The following is a 20,782-nucleotide window of genomic DNA, read 5'->3' on the forward strand; positions in this document are numbered from 1 at the left end:
TCCAAAATTAAGCTTCTTAGGTTGGGCATTGCAGAGCCCCTACAGCCATGGGAAAGTGAGGTAGATGCCATTCAGCCTTGTGTACCATCAACACTGACAGAGATGTTCTACATGTAGATGGTGAGATTTTATTCATATTGTGGTAGACCCAGGCCAGTTGGGTTCAGCAGAATAGCCCTATTGGGATCCAGGAAGTGGGCGGGCAAAGCTCGCCCACCGCTAAAGGATCCCCCCCCAGCCTAAGGGGGAGATCCACAGGACCTGGAGGCCAAAAAATTACGGGGGACAACTAATGAAAAACAGGGACGGGAGTGCGGTCAAAGGGTCAAAAGAAGGGAACCGGACGGGGACACCGAGCAGAGAACCCCAGACAGCGCCCACCGCTCCTCAAAGGCCTCAAGGGAGTCGGTGGACGCCGCCCAGAGGAACTCTGCCTGGAGGCGTGAACGGACGGAGGATCGGAAATAGGCCCCGCAGTCGCAGGAGACTCTATCGGCCAACCTCCTCACCCTGGTTTTATAGATGGCCACTTTAGCCAGGGCCAGGAGGAGGTTGACCAGGAGGTCCCGCGACTTAGTGGGGCCACGGACAGGGAGTGCGTAGATAAGAAGGTGAGGAGAAAAGTGCAACCAAAACTTTAATAAAATATCAGTGAGGAGCCGGAATAGGGGCTGCAACCTGGCGCACTCCAGATAGACGTGCGCCAGGGTTTCCCTCACGCCGCAAAAGGGGCAGGTGTCCGGGATTGGGGTAAACCGCGCCAAGTACACACCCGTGCTCACGGCCCCGTGGAGGAGCCGCCAACTGATATCCCCGGCGGGCCGCGGGACTAAGGTGGAATAGAGGCTGGCCCACCGGGGCTCCTCACCCTCTAGAGGTGGCAGGAGGTCCCGCCACTTTGTGTCAGGGCGGGACGCGAGGGTGAGGACATGAAGGGTGTGGAGCACGAGCGTGTAGAGATGTTGTTTTGGCGCGGTCTGGAACCGGACTGGCTGCAGCTCGTGCAGCCGGCTCACGGTGAAGGGGCGGGGGGGTCGGTCGGGTCCACGGGGCAGGGGCGCGATGAAAAGGTCCGGAGGGCCTGGGGTGGAGGGTGGGCGGGGCGCGCCCTCTCGCAGGACCCGGTCGAGGTAAACCCGAGCAGCGGGCGGCAAAACGGCCCTCACCTCGTGAAGTACGCGCAGGGCAGTACGAGGTCTGGAGAGCCCCATGCGCTGAGCGAGCGTCAGGGGATCCAGCCAGTCTCCCCGGTCGTAGTCCAGGAGGTCTCCGACTTTGGTGACTTCTGCCAGGACCAACCTCTGGCGCACCGAGGGGGACTCCGCCGCCTGCACACGGAGGTAGGGGTTATGTAGCAGGGGTCCGCGAGGAGATCTTCCCCCACGGAGGCCACCACGGACCTGGTCGCTGCAAACAGTTTCCAGGTCCGGAGGAGGTCCTGGTAGAAGACCGGCAGCCCGGAGAGGTCTCGCGGAAGACCCCTCGGATGGAGATAAAGGAGCTGCCGGTCATATCGGAGCCCTCGGAGGCGGCGCAGGAAGGCGTGCGCCAATATGCTCCACGCCGGACTACCTGCACCATAAAGGAGCCTCTGCAGGGCTTGGAGGCGGAAGACATGGACCTGAGTGTGGAGACATGTCAGGCCCTGCCCTCCCTCCTCCAGGGGCAGATGGAGAACCCCTGCAGAGACCCAGTGCAGTCCTGACCAGAAGAACTCCAGAATCAATTTCCGGAGGTTGGCCAGGAAATCCGGGGCCGGGACCAGGGTGTTGAGCCGGTACCAGAGCATGGACAGGACTAGTTGGTTGAGCACCAGTGCCCGCCCTCGAAAGGACAGACACCGGAGCAGTCCCGTCCACCTCCGGAGCCGCTCTACCACCCTGCCCTCTAAACCTTGCCAGTTCTCCGGCGGAGACGGATGCGTGGCGGAAAGGTAAACGCCAAGATAGAGCAGCGGACCCGCGCTCCACCGGATGGCTTGAAGCGCGGGTGGGAGGGAGCTCGCCTGCCGCCAGTCCCCTACCACCAAGCCAGAGCTCTTGACCCAGTTGACCCGGGCGGAGGAGGCTGCCGAGTACACAGCCTGGCAAGCCTCCACCCGCGCTAAGTCGCCCGGGTCCTGGACCACGAGGAGTACATCGTCGGCGTATGCCAACAGGACCAGCCGCAGCTCCGGCTCCCGTAGCGCCAACCCCGTCAACCTCCTGCGGAGGAGACAGAGGAAGGGCTCTATCGCCAGAGCGTACAGCTGACCCGAGAGGGGGCACCCCTGCCGTACTCCTCGCCCGAAGCTGACCGGTTCGGTCAGGGTCCAGTTGAGCCTGACCAGACACTCTGCGGAGGCGTACAGCACCCGGAGAAAACCCACAAACTGGGGACCCAAGCCAAACGCTCGCAGAGTGCCCAGGAGATACCCGTGATCCACCCTGTCGAACGCCTTCTCCTGATCCAGGGACAGGAGGGCGAACGACAGACCGTCCCTACACCCGAGTTCCAAAAGGTCCCGGACCAGATACAGGTTGTCGAAGATGGTGCGGCCCGGGACGGTGTAGGTCTGGTCTGGGTGGATCACGTCCGCCAGCACGGACCCTAGCCGCAGCGAGATGGCTTTCGCTACGACCTTGTAGTCCGTGCTGAGGAGCGAGACGGGACGCCAATTTCGTAAATTGCGGAGGTCCCCCCTCTTTGGCAATAAGGCGAGCACGGCTCGCCTGCACGAAAGAGGGAGGACCCCGCTCTGCAAAGACTCGGCCCAGACGGTAACTAAGTCTGGGCCGAGGACGTCCCAGAATGCGCGGTAGAACTCCACGGTCAGCCCGTCCATGCCCGGAGATTTATTGGTGGGCATGCGGCGGAGGGCTTCCGAGAACTCGGCCAGAGTGAGAGGCAGCTCTAGCCGGTCTCGGTCGCCCGCGCTGACCGTCGGGAGTTCGTCCCAGAGCACTCTGCAAGCATTAGGATCGGTCGGATCCGGGGAGAAAAGGCCTGCGTAGAAGGCTCTGGCCCTCCCGCACATCTCCACCGGATCCGTGAGGGGGGTGCCGTTCAGCAGAATAGCACAAGGCAGATATACTGACCACTGGATTAACAGTTTTCTGTTCCCTGACTGACCAGAGCAGGGGCTGCTCCAGGCTAATGAGAACACCTGACTCCAATTAACCTGCAAACCAGGTGAGGCCATTAAGCTAATGTGACCACCTGACTCTAATTAAGGCCCCCTCTGATAATATAAAAGGGCTCACTCCAGTCAGGCAGAGAGGAGCCAGAGGAAAGAAAGTGTGGTTGAAGGGCTGGTTAATGAAGACACCCTGAAGTCATTTGTAAGGGAGCCCTAAGGTAAGGGTGAAGAAGGGAGAAGCAGGAGAGCTGTGGGGAAGTGGCCTAGGGAAATGTAGCAACTCTGACAGTAAAAGGTTGGCTGTCAACAGCTGCTACCATTAGGGTCCCTGGGCCGAAACCTGGAGAAGAGGGCGGGCCTGGGTTCCTCCCAACCCACCACTACAGAAACACCTCCTGGGAGGGGAAAACAGGCTCCTATCAGGACAGGAGGCTAAAATGCTTTGGCATGAGGCCGTAGGAGCAACGGAGACTGTGGAAATTCTCTCACCAACCTCCATTGCTGGCTTATGATGAAAAGGGCTCAGTAGACTGTATCCCGGCCCGAGAGAGAAGGGCTACGTGGAGGGTTGCAGTGAGCCTCTGAAGCTAGCATAAACTGCCTGGAAGCTTGGGACCCACGGGGACAAGGTGGGAGCTCTGCCACAATACCTATTTCCTCTCAGTTGTATACAGTGAGATAGTGAATACTGGTGGGCCAGTTCACTGGCCAGGGCATCATATCACACTGTCACAAGCAGCAGGATTTCAGTCCCTTCTCCTCAGGGTTGAGTTTTATTTCTCCAAATCAAAACAATGCAGTGTAAGCCAAATGGATAAACCAGATCCCTTCCCCCAGCTTGGGGTTTTCTGAAGCTCTTATTCCAAACTGGCTCCTGGTTGGCCTTTTATCTAACCAGTTGGCCTGCATGCTATCACCTGATTTGTGGTTTCACTCATCTCCTGGGAGGCAGCTAATTTAGTCACAGGTGCAGCAGCTAAGTCCACCTCCCTTAAAGTTTCAGCCCACCCTGGGACGGGCACCTATCTTGTGCTCTAGCCACTGCTTTTAGTTTTGGATGATTCTGTTTTCAATGAGTGGATCCCACAACAATCTCTTGAAGAGCAACCGCCCCTCCCCCCACCCTCCCCCCCCCGGTGACCCTATATCCCATATTCTTCACCGAGATGATATTACGATACGATTATGGCATAACTCTGATGTATTTTATGCAAGATGGGTCATGTGAAAAATTATTGAAAAGGTTATGATTGATTATCCTACCTGTATGCATGTATCATTTTGGTATCTGATGTTAGGAATGTTGTCTATGTAGCTATTACAAATGTGTTTATACGTGGGGCACGCCCACTAGGCAGAAGGCAATCAGTCTAGATGGCTGGCTGGAAGGGCCATTAGGCAGAACAATAGGTCTTAGAAGAAGCTAATTGCCCACCGGGGAGTCTTCTACAAACAGCCTCAGAGTCATGACTGCTGTGACCCTACAGGGACATGTGACCAAGTCACCTGCTACTGGACTCCATCTTGGAATACCAGTGTTTTTCCACTGATTGGGCATGGGAACCAAACTAGGAGAGAAAGTGTTCCTCCCACATGAAAAAAGCTATTTAAGGCAGGGGAGTGACATCATCATGATTCTTCACTGACTCCCCACCCAAAGGAGACTTTTGGAAACACCTGAGGAAGGACTGGACTGGAGGAGAAGGGTTGGACCCAGGGACCCTAGAGGGATTTCTAGCCTGTGAAAGGAATACCTGGGGCCTTTAAGCTGCAAGCAAGGGCAGCTGGTCCCTTAAGCTGGTTGTAGGGATTCTTAAATCATCATTTAGAATAAGAAGTTGCTACTCATGTCCAATCTCTTTAGTATACTAAGCTTAGATTGTGTTTTTGTTTATTTGCTAGGTAACCTGCTTTGATTTGTTTGCTATCCCTTATAATCACTTAATCTATCATTGGTAGTTAATTTTGTTTTTGCTTTATCACAAACCAGTGTGTGGAAGTCATAACTGGGGACAGAAAACTGTGTGTATTCCTCTCCACATTGAGGGAGGGGGTGAATTTAATGAGCTTACACTCTACGGTTCTCTGTTCAGTGCAAGACGGTATAATTTTGGGTTTACCCTCCAGAGGGGGTGTGTGCATGCATTTGAGTACTTGGCAGTTCCTTAGCTGAAGCCTTCCCATGCAGAGCAGATCACAGCATCTGTATGTTTCTGCAGCTGGAAGTGTCCGTACCTGTGTGTATGCGCTGGTGAAGGTTCAGACCGGAGCCTGGGAGAGGGCTTGGCAGGCTGGTCATAGCAGTACAGCGTAAAGGGAACTTAGGCTGGTGGGCTCAGTGGTACCCCAGTTCCAGGGGCACCCCGGGGGAACGCAACACATCCCCATAGTTACCTCTCCCTCACTCCCCTCTTCAAAGACCCAAATCTTTCAAGCACTTCAGCCCTCCCACAAGGCACCAAGAACTTAATGGGCCTGAAAGGCCCAAACTTTGGGCTATTTCAGACCAAGTGTGATAGAGTGACTTCCAGTGCTGAAATGTCTTAACAAAAAATGCCTCTGCCTTCTTATTTTTCAGTCAGACAGGTCTAGTTCTTCAACTGACTGCAACTACTGCAGTATCATGGGGGTCTCTGTAGGAGGGGTACTGAGGGCCATTGAGGGATTTATAGGTCAGAATCAAAACTCCACATAGAAGCCAAGAGACTCCTCAGGTACAGTGCTTATTATTTGTAGACCAGGACCCCATTTTTAGATGTTGTACAAACACAGGATACTCAGCAAACAGACTGCAGCATTCGCCGTGAGGGTTTATAAACCCATGGGTGGAATCTATATTGGAAAATTTCAGCTCCATCATTGATAACATGGGTGGAAGCAGAGCTCAGAAGTTTTTAGCATGCTGTTGTCTAACCGTGCTTACAGCCATGGGGAGCTGTGACAGTGGTGAATTAGGGCTACTGATTTTCCTACTGTTGACAAGACCATTTATAGTGCATTGCAGTAGTCTAATATTGAGGTAATCAAGGCATGGATCAAGTTCTATAGCCAAAAGAAATCATAACTCATGACTTATTTAGGAGGCAGAACACAGGTGGATTTCTAGCTTCCAGGTTTGTATTTGCTGTGCTGCTAAGGAGAATAAAATGTTACTTGTCTTGTAAACACAGCAGACTTGATTTCTAAATCACTGAGAGGATAAATCTGGAGACTTATAATGTCATTTTGACTTAGTCAGTTTCCTGACTACAACTGCCCTTTCAAGTGGCAGGGCAACATGGCTTTGATCTGTCATGATGAGACATGTTACCTTGAGACACACCAACAAAGACATTTTCATGATAATGGTCCAGAGAAAAGCCAGCATAACTCTTTGATGGGTTGTGTTGGTTTTTTTTTTAAACTCTGTGTTGGTGGCAGAGCACAAAGTGAACATTTGCAGCTGCCAAAGCCAGCTGATGCTCATGTACATCTGGCCTGGAAAGCTTTGATATGAAAATTGCTGACATATGAACCAAAGTGAGAAACATCACATTTATGTCTGTGGAAGAAGAGTGTCACTGAGAAAGCAGCAAGGTTTGAAGGGAGGTGGAGGGTTGGGGAAGAGGAGAGTAATGCTGAAGCTTGAGAAATATGCAGTCCTTGTTGTATTTGTATATGAAAGGACAGGATTCCTCTGTGGAGGGAAGGAAAGTTTTGCCAATAACAATGTCAGCAAGGTAACCACAGCTAGTGCTTATCTGCCCTTCAGTCCAAAAGAAGTATTTGTGCCAGGTTCTAACGTTTTCTTAGTAAGATGTGGAACTAGAAAAGTAGGACATAAACAATCCACACATCCATCTTTTTATTGTGCATGTATACCATGGGCTGCTAGAACCTGAGTGTAGAGGCAGTCCACAGCTGCAGTATTTCAGGTGGAGCTCCAGGAGGCCTTCATGAACTGCTTTGTGTGGTGGGGGAGCTTACCCACTCCTTTTATTCTTTTACAGAGTGCAGCATCCCTCCCCCATCCATGACAGTCCTGTTTTTGGGGCCCACTGCACCATGTGTCCCAAAGGGAGTATTGAGGATGCTGTGGAACATTCTGAGACCCTAACCTAATGTATCCTCGACCTACATTATGTGTGCAGGTACATATGACCTCACTGCAGTCCTAGACAACATATATATAAACTGAAGTTACTAATGTTTGTTCTCAAAATACAATTCTTTAAGAGACTAAGTGAACATTTTTTTTCAATAAAAACCGCTATAGAACATACATTATTTAACACATGGCCTTGTGATGGAGTTTAGTCTGGAGATGTACCCATCTTTGGTTGTAATTGCATATTTGCTTTACCGGTGGGAGCCTCATAAATAGATTTCGAAGCCTTGCTGAGGACCGTGTTGTTGCACTGTATCTGTATTACTTTCAAAATCACTTTGCTTCAGGCAATGTGAACTGACAACAAAATGAAAATGTGTCCCACCGCATTAGGGTATTTTGTACATTCTTTCTTTCAACTGCAACTTGATTACAGAAGTATATCACATGATTGGCTCTGTGCAGAGGCTGCCCTTCGTAGAAATCAATAGCCGTGTGCATTCAAATTATTACAGATGTAAGCCCTATGGCCAGAAGCTCCAGGGAGAAAGAACTCCCTACTTCCCCTATTGCTGAACAGGGAAAAGTGCTGTCATAGATCTAAGCAAACGAAGCTCTTTACCTGCAATTCCATATTGATACCTGGGAGGTCACCATAACTTGTCATGAAGTTGGATTTTGGGCATAGTGGCTCCTAGAGAGGCTTAAGAGGAGAAAAGCACTATTACGTTGTAGCAAAGAGCTTGTTTTCAAGCAGCTATGCTCTATCAATGGAGCTAAGTGTTCTTGACTCCCTTCCTATGGTGACTTCACTGCTGGAAAGAAGGCAGAGAACAGCAGCAGAATAGAGCGGATTCTGGTGAGGCCCTTCCTTACTTAGCATCTTATTAAAGTTGAATCACTAAATGGGGCAACGGGCGTTGATGCATCCTTTGAGACAGGAGACAGACCTGAAAAGAGATCCTTGAACTACTGCTACTTGCTGGTCCTCACTGTGAGTGGGGTTTGATGCATGGGTGAGGTAATGCGGTCAAGAGACTACTATCTGCAGTACATTTTTTTTACTGCAGGGAGGGGGGAGGAGGTATTTTACTTCTTATTTGTAGACGTTCTGTTGCTGTGTTTCCCAAGTTTGACCATTCCCTTTCCCCTAATAATGACTTCCTGTTTGTGCACAGTTTCGGAGTGTTGGTGAGGGGGAAATTCTGTCCGTTAAGGACATGCAGGGAGTGGGTGTTTGATTTTCCCAGGTTCCTGGGGGTGAGTTCAAGCCACTTTAGTTACCTCTCAAGAGGGACCCTAGATACATTGAACCATTTTGCTGCCGTTAACCACCTGGCAGAAGGGTTGCACAGTACAAGGAAATTGCAAAGAGAAACCTTATAGGGTCTGGATTCAGGAAGAAACTCTCCTTGGGTTCGCACTTGTAATATGAAACACCTAAGTAAAGCCATACTAATTTAGATTGAATGGCAATCCTCTGTCTAGCCTGGAAGTCAAATATCCACAAAGAGAAAAAAAGGTCAATGGAATTGTGCTAGCTGCGTGGCTGATAGTCAGAACAGTAGAAAAAGGGTATTAGAAGGAGTGCAGTGGAGGAAATGGGACCAGGTGCTGCAGTACTTTCCAGGTAGCAGGCCTTGCCTGGTAGCTGTGCGGCCAAGACTGTCCCTATTACGGCGAGAACTATTATAGACTGGGTTTAAATGTCTTGCCTAGCAGAGCAGCATACTATAATTAAGCTTGCATCAACATTTCTGTTATAAATTTAGCTTTAGGGATTTATAACCCTCTTCAACTATTCCCTCCGAGCTGTAAAGTGCCGTGCAGTGACTTCACCTAAGTGCAAAGAGTCTAACGCCCAAACTGGGCTCTCACTTACTCTGGTGGAGCCCCATTAAAATCAGAGGGGTTGAACAGATGTTGGGCTAGGCTGAAACTGGCAACATGTGGTATGTGCCTGTACCACCCTGGGGCAGACTGAGTCACAATTCACGTTCTAATCGCAGTCCTTCCTCTGCTCCCCTGTTTTTTCGGGGAGGGTGTTGGGACTACTTTATTTCACCCCTTTTCATGGAGCAAATGGGGATGGAGCGGAGCCAGGGCTCTTCCCTTTGCTATCCCCTTTCTGTCTCTTCCCCATCTACTTGCTCTCCTCTCCATGGCAAGAGTTAGTCTGAGCAGTTATGAGCCCTTATTCCTCTGGCTTATTCTCTCTGGCTAATTGCTGTGCTGCCTCAGGAACAGGGCAGGAAGCAGATTGTGACTCAGAGTCACAGTCTGGTTCCTGGTTTCCTCCCCTCCCCTTTGCTCCAGGAGAGATGTTATCTCTCCCAGCCCCTTTGTTGATGCAGATTACTTCCCCCATGGCATAGGCTCAGTTGTGGTAGCCAGGACCTTGGTGAGTGGGTAGAAACAAGGCTACATCCAATTCCTGCTCACCTGCACAGGAGGGGAGCGGCACTGGGCAGGTAGGGCCAGAGGGGGGCAGGACATTGACAGAACTTTGGTTCTGTCCCACCGCCCACCGCACCAGCTAGCAAAGGGGCTGTAGCAAATTACTCCCTCATAGGAGCAAAGGAAAAAGTAGACTCTACAACCACAATTTCTCCAATTTCTTCATACGCAGGGTACTGAACAAAGGCTCAATCAAGCCATTAATGAACACAGGGCTTTCTGTTTGGACTGTGAGGAGGCCTCAGGATGATGAGTTTCCCCTAATATCTCCATCTCTCTAAGTTACCACATTAGCTGCAGGTGAAACTCTTTTACACAGTATATAAATGCAAGGAAACCTTACTGGGCTGTGACTACATTTAATGTTCAGTGTTATTTCTGAGGGCAATGAGATGCACAGCTCAGGGTTTGAATTTCCCTTCAGGAATGCTGTAGGAGTGTGTCTGGAGTTAGACATTCTCCTCTACTCTCTTGTGTGAGTTAATACATATATTTTGGAAGAAAATAAAATATTCACTGAGGATCCTTATCTGGCAGAAGCCTGGAGACTTAAACTGAAGAGGACAGCAGGTAGGGAGACTGGAAGCTATTGATGAGCTGGCTTTAAGAGTGTTAATATGTAGAACTCCCTCTTTTCCTGTCTCTGAGGCATCAGATCACATCTCTCTAAATCCTGCCTTAAACCCCTTCTTTTCTCTTCAGCTTATGACTGACTCTATATAGTGTATTGTGATACTGTGTATTAAGGACATGTCATAGTAATTCCATTACCAGATCTCACAGTTATAACATACTGAAAACTCCCATTGACTTCGGTGCGGACTACAAGGTCAAGTTCTGTTGGTAGTGAGGATTTCACTGGGCACCAATGGCACAATATCGAAATAAAAAGCTTTGCGTGATCGTGTTGTAATGTAACCCACTGGTGAGTGGGCACAAAGAGCAGTAACTCACAATCTGCACAGGATATGTCTGTTACCGCCCCAGCTGGAGAGCTTTGGCTCAAGCTGGAACAGCTCATGCTTTAACTCCTGAAGTCCCTGCCTCAATCCACATGTTGTGTGTTGTCCAACATGTAAACTGCCTCAAAGATGAGGGCTCGTGGTGTTCAAACTGCTGTGGGCCTCTGACTTCCATGACGAGCTTCCTTTTGCTCAGAGGAAGTACATAAACCATGGGTGAATGGGAGGGGGTGCGTGTGTTACATTCCCCCTTCTGTGCTGATTCATGGAGGATATAAGTGTTCTCCACACACACACACACACACACACACACACACACACACACACACACACACACACACATTAAAAATGAATCTTTAAAGGTTGATGGCTGAAGATATTAGGCTGGTACCATTTAAAACAATTAAAGGAGTAACAACAAGAGAGCTGACATAGGTTATTTGGAAAAGAAGAAATTATAGTGAGGCCAAACTAATGCTGCTGATGTTATGGGTGTGCAATGCAGGCACTGAATTTACGTCACTGCTCATAGTTTAAATTGATGTGACACAGGTAATTGCCAGGTTTAAAGATTGAGAGGTTTGAATGAGCACTCTCTTGGGTTTTGTTGTTCATTGCTTTTTTTAATTTTACCTCTAGAGTTTGCATTCAGCTGAATGTGGGTCTCCTTGTAGGTTTCTTGGCGAAAGGAAGCCATTGCACCACCTGTCATGCGAATGCTACAGGTCTGTCCATAAAACTAGAATACCCAATTATTGCCTCACTCATAGAAAGAAATGTACGAGTTAGTCTGTTGCAGTGCAGGAACTGTAACCCAGTTTTGTTCATGTAATGTTGTATGTGCATGCCCTACTTTATCTTAAATAACTAACAGGTTAGCTTTAATTTTCAGATTCACCAAGATGTTCTCTGGCTGAATAATCATGTGATCACTATGCTCTAATCCTTGTTTATACCTCTTCTACATTTTTATCACCCTCCCTTATAGCGTCACATGTAAAATGTGGGGCCTGACCATCATTTACAATCGTGTAGCGCTTACTAACATGGCTAGTCCCTTTGACCTCAGTGTGCCTACTCAGGCATGAAGCACTGCAGTGGGCAGTAAGTGTTTGCAGGATAGGGTCTTTAGATTGTAAACTCTTTGCAGCTTTCTGTGACACCTCTAGTGTGCTATAAAATGCTTTACAAACATTTATTAAACCTCACAATGCTGGCAGGAGGTAAGAAAGTATGGTTACCATACATTAGCCTAAAGGTGGCCTCTAATTTAGAACGCCTCCATTTTTGGTAGCAAAAATTTGCGACTGCTTTTTGAAATCTGGGCCTAAATGACTCACCTGAGGTTGAAGGGGATCAGAGTCGGACCCTGGATAGGAACTTGTTAGTGCCAGTCTCCTATTCCTGCATATAGACTGTTCTTCTCTATGTACATACAGTTTAGAATGTCACAAACTTTTTTCAAATGATTCCTTCTGCTAAAATAGTATCTATTTTTAAGAAAGGGGGGAAAAAGTGATTTGGGAAACTACAGGCCTGTTTGTTTAAGCTCAATTGTAAATTTGTCCCAAGACATTGCATACAAAGAGAAAGTAGTTAAGGACATAGAGGTACACAGTAATTGGGATAAAATACAACATGGTTTTACAAGAGGTAGATTGTTCCAGACCAACCTGATCTCCTTCTTTGAGAAGACAACTGATTTTTTTTAGACCAGGGAAATGCAGTAGATCTAATCTACCTGGATTTCAGTAAGGCATTTTGATACAGTTCCACATGAAAATTATTAGTTACATTGGAGAAGATGGGGATTCATATGAGAATTGAAAGGTGGATAAGTAACTGGTTAAAGGGGAGACTACTACGTGTCATACTGAAAAGTGAACTGTCAGGCTGGAGGGAGGTTACTAGTGGAGTTCCTCAGGGATTGTTTTTGGTACCAGTCTTATTTAACATTTTTATTACTGACCTTGGAACAAAAACTGGGAGTGTGCTAATAAAATTTGCAGATGAGACAAGGTTGGGAGGTATTGCCAATATAGAAGAGGATGGGAATATCATACAAGAAAATCTGGGTGACCTTGAAAACTGGAGTAATAGAAATGGAATGAAATTTAATAATGCAAATTCATGCATTTAAGGATTAACAAGAATTTTTGCTATAAACTGGGGGCGTATGAGTTGGAAGTGACGGAGGAGAAAGACCTGAGTGTATTGTTTGATCACAGTATAACTATGAGCTGCCAATGTGATGAGGCCATGAAAAAGGCTAATGTGATCCTAGTATGCATCGAGCGTGGTATTTCCGGTAGAGACAGGGAAGTATTAGTACCATTGTACAAGGCACTGGCAAGACTTCATTTGGAATACTATGTGCAGTTCTGGTCCCTGATCTTTAAGAAAGATGAATTCAAACTGGAACAGGTGCAGAGAAGGGCTACTAGGATAATCGGAGGAATAGAAAACCTACCTTATAAGAAAAGGAGGCACCTTAGAGACTAACCAATTTATCTGAGCATGAGCTTTCGTGAGCTACAGCTCACTTCATTGGAAGCATGCAGTGGAAAATACAGTGGGGAGATTTTATATACACAGAGAACATGAGACAATGGGTGTTACCATACACACTGTAACAAGAGTGATCAGCTATTACCAGCAGGAGAGTAGGGGGGGAAAAAACCTTCTGTAGTGATGATCAAGGTGGGCCATTTCCAGCAGTTGACAAGAATGTGAGGAACAATAGGGGGGGAAATAGTTTTACTTTGTGTAATGACACATCCACTCCCAGTCTTTATTCAAGCCTAAGTTAATTGCATCCAGTTTGCAAATTAATTCCAATTCAGCAGTCTCTCGTTGGAGTCTATTTTCCCCATGTTTATTCCCCCCCCCCCCCCCGTTCCTCAGACGTTCTTGTCAACTGCTGGAAATGGCCCACCTTGATTATCAGTACAAAAGGTCCTCCCCCCCCCCCCCCCCTGCTCTCCTGCTGGTACTAGCTCACCTTACCTGATCACTCTTGTTACAGTGTGTATGGTAACCAGGGAGCCCTGCTCTGTGACACATGGAAGGGGCAGAGACCCCCTGTGTGCTATTGATGTGTTCTAGCCACCCCCCCCACCACCTGGTCCCCCTCACTATCGGCACAGTTATAATGTTCTAGCTGCAGGGGAGCCTGTTGGAGGCAGTGCCATAATTTAAAGCAATTTTTGCAAGTGGTGAATTTAGCCTTCTGCTCTGTTTGTGGATTATGCACAGAGGCTTTGATTTTTTTGTTTTGTTTTTAAGTAATCTGCTGTTCGTAATTGGGTGGAAAAAACAGTTTAGGCAAATAAATTCAGCCCGTGGGTTGTGAGGGAAGGGTTCACTGGGAGTAGTTGCTTTTCATTTTTCATAGTGTTTGATTATGTACATCACACAGGGTTGTTTCTGCTCTCTGTTGGATGACTTGGCGCTTTGAAAATGAGTTACAAATGATGGCTAGTGTGTAGTGCATGCTATTCATGTACAAATACCCTTGTTTGTGTTCAAAGGACAGCCATTCCACAAAATGCTCTGGAACAAAAACTGATTGGTGGTTGAGGAAAATAACTAGAAGGCGCATTTTGGATGCACTGGAGAGGAACACTGTAGGTAGCTGGGAGGCCAGAGACAAGAATTGTGCAGGACTCTTGGAAGGAGATAAGTAGGACGTGGCCAATTACAGTGGATGGAAAAGGAAAGGGTCAGGTTTGCAAGATTTTGTGGCGCCAAACTGGCAAGACTTAGTATTATACTGACTGTGTGTGGTGGGGAGTGAAAGATGACTTAAAAAATTGTGATCCTGAATGACAGGGAAGGATGATGATGATTGTTTGATTGGGGCAGGGGGGGAAAAGAAAAATAAGCAGTTCAGTTTTTACCATGTAAATCTGGGGTTGGCAATGATTTTTGGGTGGTGGTGGCTATTTTTTTTTTTTTTTGGTTAAGGTTTCAATTTTAAAAGGGCCCCTGTGGCATATTCAAACTTTCCCTCAGACAGTTTTCAATGAATGCAGATAAGAAAAACAAAATACCACGATCACAGGAGTTTTCCCACTGCCAGTATCTGGGAAGCTATCACTAAGAAAAAACCCCATTGCGATCAAATGCTGGTTCAGTTTAAAAAGAATAAAAATGTAACATATTGATTTTTTTCAGTGGGATCAAAATTTGATCCTTAATGGTGGGTAGTATTTGATTCATATTCCCCTTTTCTCCTCCCACTAACCTTGTCTGGAGTTCACCTCTCTCCACTCCCTTCCTTCTTCCCCGCAGGTATTTTAAAATCTGTTTGGTCTGAGATCATGATTCAGGGTTCCCTTTCTGAACATAACACTTCATTTCATCATTTCAGCTGGCTCCACAAGCCTCAGGTAATACACTTGAGCATGACATAAAAAGTGAGCCTAGCAGGCTATAACAGCATGATGCTTGGAAGAGTGTGTGTTCTTCTGAGTTCACTGTCAGGGTATGAAACAGACTGCAGTGTTAACCATTATCTAAATAAAATCCCATGTGAGCTAAAATAACAAAACTGCAAAGAGCAGGTGCCCTATGCTGGTGTGGCCTGGTCTAATAGCTAGGAGAGAGCAGATTTCTGATTGCATTGTTCTGCACAACGTATTTTGCAATGCCATTATGTTTTTCTCCCATGGTATTGCTGGAATTGAGTGCCACCAGGTGTTCACTGATGAGTATGACACAAAAATGCTGATTACATTTAGAATCTTTCTTTCTTAATTTAATAAAGAGACAGTGGCCTGTACTGTAACTCCACCAGCTTCACTGGCGTTAGATCAAGGTGAATTTGGCTCAGTGCCTCATCTTGCTTAACAGCTGTAGCATGGAACATATTGCTAATATTGTGGAGGAGCTGTGGTAGCCACACCATAGTTAAAAAGAAAGATAGCTTACCAATATAGCCCCATTTACAATCCCACAGCCCACCCAACCTCCTTTAAAAAGAAATCAGTCCTGAAATTTTGCATGTTATCTCATCTTAGGGGTAACTCCGTTGCTGGGAAGTTTTCAGGGAAAAAACCGAATAGGAGATTTAAAGTGTTGGTCAGACTCATGGCGTGGTCCCACTCTGGCTTCTTTGTGCCACTCCAGTCATATAAAGGGAACACAAACTAGTCAGATCTCACTGCAGTTATACCCTCAGCGTAAGGAGGGTATCCTAAGAGCAGCTGGAATGGTTACATGCTGCCCCCACTTGAAACCTTTAGCGCAGAGGGCGTCAGTGATGTAGGGGACATTGTAGGTCATGGCCAGACCCTTCTGGCAGCCAAGAATAGCCAAAAAGGTGAGCCAATTAGTTTAATTTTATCATTTAATTGTGTTGTAGTGGTTAACTCATGTTATTTCATATGTAATCAATGTGTGATGAATAGCTAAATTGGATAGGATTATAGCAGTAGAAGACTGACAAGTATTTAGGAGTGACAGGTGTGTATTAAGGACATAAGTAAGCTAAAGCTGTAATGCAAGGCCTACAGGCAGAGGACTGTAAGATTTTTTGCTTAGCTACACTAGGCCACAAGCTTAAGGAGACTTGATATGGGTGGGTAACCTAAGACTGACCCTATGCCAATAAGATCACAAGATTACTGTAAAAGATGTGCCAAAAGGTGACACTTCAGAAAAATAGACTGCAGGATACCTGATTTGTAACAGCATGGGAAGTTCTATTCTGACCCCGAGTTACTCTGGAAACAGGCTGATGTAAATATTAATAAGATGCTAATAAGGAAAAGGGGGAATGAAGAGAACAACCTATGGCAAGTGGGGCACCCCAACATTTATGGGGTGTGGAAGTACAGATAAGGAAAAGAGGTTGGAACCCTCAGGCATATGAATAAGATGTTTAGGCATGGTCAGAACAACAATATAATAGAGGTTCCCTGGTTGGGTAAAAATGGGAAGACCCCAGCAGCAACCACCTGACTATTGATGACCATATGTTGAGACATCCACCAGACTCGCGAATATCTTCGGGGATGTGATTATGAATACAGCATTGGCTGTGGCTTGGGCTCTGTCAGGTTGGATAGATATGTATGTGAGTGTAACATATAACTTATAATACAAACAAGACTGTTTACTTGTAACTGTGTTCGTGGTCATTGTATTCATTCTTCATGTGCTCCTAAGAGTCTCCAAGAGTAAAGGGTAACTTTTGATTTGGAAACTGTAGCAACAGGAGCTGAGCCCATTATAGGTTAACATAGAATCATTAATTCAATTCAAATAAAGAGAAGGCTACAAGGGTCCCCCGGGGAGCTGCTGTAGCCCATCTCTCCTTGCTTTTTGAAACCTGTCCCATTTATCTGGCTTATTTGCTTCCCCCCCTCCCGCTTTTGGACAGAAACCAAAGCTATTCCTTTGTTTGCTCATTATTTGGACCAGATTGAAGAAAGTCCCAATCTTTTTGCTCTCTATACGTTGGGACATAAACTGGTCATTGAATAAAGAAAATGTAATGGAGCTGAGGATGAAGCCCTATTTATAACGTCACCAAATTCTGTTCACATTTACTCTGGTGTAAATCCAGAGTAATTCCCTTGACGTTAGCATAGTTGCTCTGGATTTATGCATGCGTAACTGAGAACACTATTTAAAATGTAATCTGTAAAGCACCTTGAGGTACTTCCGGATAAAAGGTACTGTATAAATTGAGGGGTTATCGTCACTAGCAGCTGCTTTCCTTGGGAAGGGAGGTTTTCTTAGGCTTTTCTTCTTGGCAAGGCAGGATCATAACAAAAGCTTTAGATCTCTGAAATTTGACAGTGAATTCGCCTGTCCACGTGCCTATGATTCAACACAAGATCAAGTGATACAGTGAGCTGTATGTACTTTCTGACTTGAAGCTGTAACTCTATACATCATGAACACACAAGAAGAGACACTAATGCAAGGTATTGTTAGCACCTGTTCCTGACAAAGTGGCCTATAATAATTTTTTTTATTTGTCCCTCTAAAAGGTTGTGTGTTTTTTTTGTTTTTTTTTAAAAAGCGTTCAACAAAGGCATTAAAAAGTCAGAAGGAACCCAGTTAGCCCTTTTCACTCAAACTTCAGATCTCCTCCTATACGCTGGGTTTAGATTGCTGTTCGGGCTATTTTTAGAGCTAAATTTAAAGAGGATGATGCAAGTTGGTCATACATTCTACTTGTTGAACTACAACATGCATTGTTTGAGGCTTGGTTTATAAATAGTACATAGTTGCAAATGTAACCCACATCCAGTCTTCCCCTCTCACGATGGCTGGGCCATGTACAAAGATTGAGAGGCCTGCTACAGCGTTGGATGACTGAGTTGGGTCTTCTAGCTCAGACAGTAGAGGATTGTGCTTAAAGACCCTGAAGTCCTGGTCTGATCCCTGTAGCCAGTGATCTATCCAGAGACTTGTACTACAGCGTTAGAATGATGAAAGCTGGAGTTTGTTTTTGTCAACATCCCTGTTTCATTTACATAGCACTCTTGTTGAGCATGATGCTTTGCAGGAGAAGGCAAAGTCCTTGGTCCAAGGAGCTTACAGTCTAAATAGGACAGGCATGAAAAGCACAAAAGATGACAACAGGCAGGTGAAATGCAGGGTAGGCATCAGAAAACGGGTTGGAGGAACCTGTTCTTAGAAAAGTCTTATTTATACAGAATAAATAGAATGACCCCATGGTCTAAAGATCTAGTGGGCAGGACAGATGGATTAGGAGGAATAATAAATTCCTTTTTTGACCTGTCTAATCTGAAGTGGTGCAACATTCAGAAAGAGGTTCCTGATTGGCAGGTAGAAATGTGGGGTTTTGGGGAAGGGAAAAGATTCAGCACAGATGCAGATTTGATTGTTATAATTTCATGAGTGTCCGGTATTAAGTGCCTGACCCTGAAAGAGATCTGATCGCTTCAGAATGCAGTGACTTGCCTGCTCCCCGGCACAAGCTGCAAGTGTCCATTTCCCCAGTCCTTTGCTTGCTGCACTGGCTCCCCACACAGAGATCAAAGCTTCCACTTTTTACATTCAAAGCCTTCTGTTGGATTGTCCTGAGCCATTTCAGAGGCTATCCTGATCTCCCACAACAGCTATGATCCACTCGAACAACAACAGACCACCTTGTGAGCATGGCAGACAAGCTTCCTTGGCAGCTGGCCCATCACTGTTGAATTCTGAGATTAGAATAAGCCTTGGTGCATTCGAAACAAACTGTAAAACTCACATTTTTGGCCTAAACCAAAGAGGACAATTCTATTTAGGCTGACCAGATAGCAAGCGTGAAAAATCGGGACAGAGGGTAGGGGGTAATAGGAGCCTATATAAGAAAAAGCCCCAAATATCGGGACTGTCCCTATAAAATCGGGACATTTGGTCACCCTAATTCTATTCAATAGGGATGAGGTGGAAAGGAACATAAGGGACCTGACTTCCCAGTGCCTTGCACCGTCATCTACATCTGCGCACTGGGGGTAAAATGTTACAAATCAAAATAGCAGCTTTTTGTACTCTTTGCACAGGTGTAAATAACTGCACAAAGGGAGGCAGATTTGGGTCTAAAATCTTTTAGAAATGGAATCTTGTAAGTCACTCAAATACCTTGATGAGCATATAACATACATGTGTGGATAGATTTGTGAGCCATGATACATCTGTGTGCGTACTGCTAGCCTTTCACCAACAGACAGCATTACATAGCATATGCAAAATGTAAGTGTCAGAAGGGGAAAAATATGAGTTGGGTTTAGGGAGGATTCTTGTATCAAAGCACTAAACTCCAAAGGAGACCCTGTTGCTCGTCATGACTCAGGCATCACAACTAGGCCTGACCAGAAAACAACAATCGGTTTAATATAAAATTTCAAGGTGTGTTTTTTTTGTTTTTTGTTTTTTTTTAAATTTGTTTTGGTTGCAATATGTGGGTGCTCTCCCTCTCCCTTTCTCTCTCTCTAGGTATGCCGTCATGAATCCACAAAACCTTCCAAATGCATTTTTCATTGAAATTGATACATTTCCATGAAAAATTTTGGTTTTGGTGAAATGACATTTCAGCTCTAATAACAACGTTGACTGGACCCCTTCTAGAATTAATTTGTATTGCTGCCGGGGAGGTAAGAGAATCCATTAACAAGGAGGAAAAAAAAAAAAAACTCCAGGAACAGTTAAATGTGTTTTTTCCTTCTCATTTCTCGTTTTATGTCCTCTTTCCTGGCTTTTATGTGTTTTTATATTTCTCCCTCAGGTTACAATAGCTGTGCTGAATGCTAATAACAATACTTGATGCAACTACAGGGTTCATTTTTGAATTATTCTTTCCGTTTAATATTGAAAACTCATCTGAATTATTTGGAGTAGTAGGTGGGTCACCAGATTATTTTGGCGTAGAGAGGGGTTCAATAAATGTTGTTTTAACAGGTATTCCATGCTAATTCGTTTAGCAAGGATTTCAAGCATAAATGACTATTTCATAAAGGATCCCTAATGGGGGGCCATATAAAAATCTTTATTAAATGCATTAGTCCCCTGGCATGACCTTTTATTACATAAAAATAATACAATAAAAATTCATGATCAACTAAGAATAAAAGTCAAATGTATGGTTTAATTAAATGAATAACACTTAAAATATTTGGTGAAAGCAAAATTATCGCAGATGTTTAATTGATCTTTCTTTGGAAAAATGCATTTCATTGTAACTTAATTGACATATGTATTGCACTTTTAATGCAATGCAGCTAAATTTGTGTAATCTGAAACTTTTATATTATTCTGCTCCTGACAATTAGCTCTGAAAGAACTGACAGTTTTCATTTGATTTATATTTGTGTAAATACCAACAGCCTGGGCAAGTCTCTTTAAAAAAGTTTTGGCATGATCTTTCTTTGAGAGTGAACATAGAAAAAAGGTGATAAAGGACTGTTGTCTAAAACACTGAATTTAAAGGTCTGAGAGTGTGAGACTTAAGTATTCACAGATGGTTGGTTGCAATTTAAAAGTACTAATTTCTGCAAACACAGCTTTCTCTGTTGAGTCAGTCCTTCCCTTTCTGCCATGATTGTCTACTCATCTGTTGTGTGCTAGCCCTTAAATCCAGGGTTATGGGCAATATGGGGAAATGACTATCTGTTGTTTTTGTACAGTGTGAGGCAC

General features: G+C 45.7%; 1 long non-coding RNA gene across 3 annotated transcripts in view; it reads left to right on the forward strand.

The window, feature by feature from the left end:
• The window catches only part of LOC122462524, a 172,370-nt gene that overhangs the window by 50,541 nt on the left and 101,047 nt on the right, over positions 1-20,782 (forward strand). For 2 of the 3 annotated variants that reach the window (XR_006285109.1, XR_006285110.1), the window contains exon 3: positions 7,108-7,248. The exons of the other annotated variant lie outside the window; for it this stretch is intronic. This is a non-coding gene — a long non-coding RNA (uncharacterized LOC122462524). The remainder of the gene's footprint in view (positions 1-7,107; positions 7,249-20,782) is intronic. 3 annotated transcript variants of the gene reach the window in all.

The sequence above is a fragment of the Chelonia mydas genome, chromosome 12 (genome assembly GCF_015237465.2).
Source record: "Chelonia mydas isolate rCheMyd1 chromosome 12, rCheMyd1.pri.v2, whole genome shotgun sequence".
Classification (NCBI taxonomy): Eukaryota; Metazoa; Chordata; order Testudines; family Cheloniidae; genus Chelonia; species Chelonia mydas.